The sequence below is a fragment of the Nanorana parkeri genome, unplaced genomic scaffold (assembly GCF_000935625.1).
Source record: "Nanorana parkeri isolate BGI_ZX_2015 unplaced genomic scaffold, ASM93562v1 scaffold3175, whole genome shotgun sequence".
In the NCBI taxonomy this organism is placed as follows: domain Eukaryota; kingdom Metazoa; phylum Chordata; class Amphibia; order Anura; family Dicroglossidae; genus Nanorana; species Nanorana parkeri.
Window position 1 is genome coordinate 60,294 of NW_017309443.1, and position 910 is coordinate 61,203.

A 910-nucleotide genomic window follows, 5' to 3' on the forward strand; every position below is an offset into this window, starting at 1 on the left:
GTACATGTATGTGGGGAGGGGAGCAGGATGCGATCTGTACATGTGTGTGTGGGGGGAGGGGGAGACGCGATCTGTACCAGAATACTGTGCGCCGAGGCCGCGTCACCTTCACGTCTGATTAGCGCGGCGATCTGTGCCATAGAACCTTTACTGTGCTGGGGGAGGGGAGGGGGATGCATTCGGATCGGCAGATTGACCGATTTTCAGTCCTTCCCGTCTTTCGTTTCGTGTTTGTTGTGTGAAAATGGCGAATCGCGTCATCGAGGTGACAATGAAAAGTAGAAAACAGGAATAAAACAATGGCCGCCCAGCGCGAGGGGGCGGAGACATCACGGAGGTCAGCTGCTGATTGGAGCTAAACTAGGCTGGAAGAGCCGCACCGTGACCAGGCCGGGTAAAAGTTTATGCCAGTGACAGTTTCCTGTTCCAACGCGTTTCAGGGGCTGTATTGCTCCGAATGCTGCTCGGACCACCTCGTTGTCATGACACCTCACTGTACATTTGTCTTTTGTGTCTGTATACATTGTTTCATTGTTGTATTTCCTTCAAGGCCTGAAGAGGGGGCGGGGTTACATCCCCTGAAATGCGTCGGGTTTGCTCTTATTGGAAGGAATTTGTATCTGGGATAGAAAGTGACGCGCTTCAGCCCCCCGACGTTCACATGTAGAGCTTCGCGGGTTCATAGGCCTGGTATTTAAGATTCGGATCCCTTCCAGTGTTTTAGGTCTATTGTGGGTGCGGTTATTTTTGGTGTGGGGGGAGGGGCCTGCACGTTTAATGATTGATAGAAAACCCGAAAATCCAAGTGTTCCTGTATCCCTGCACCCAATGCCGCCGCTCTGATAAAGGAGGAGAGTGGGGGCGGAGTCACGGGGGGGGGGGGGGGGGAGGGCCAACACGATAAAAATTC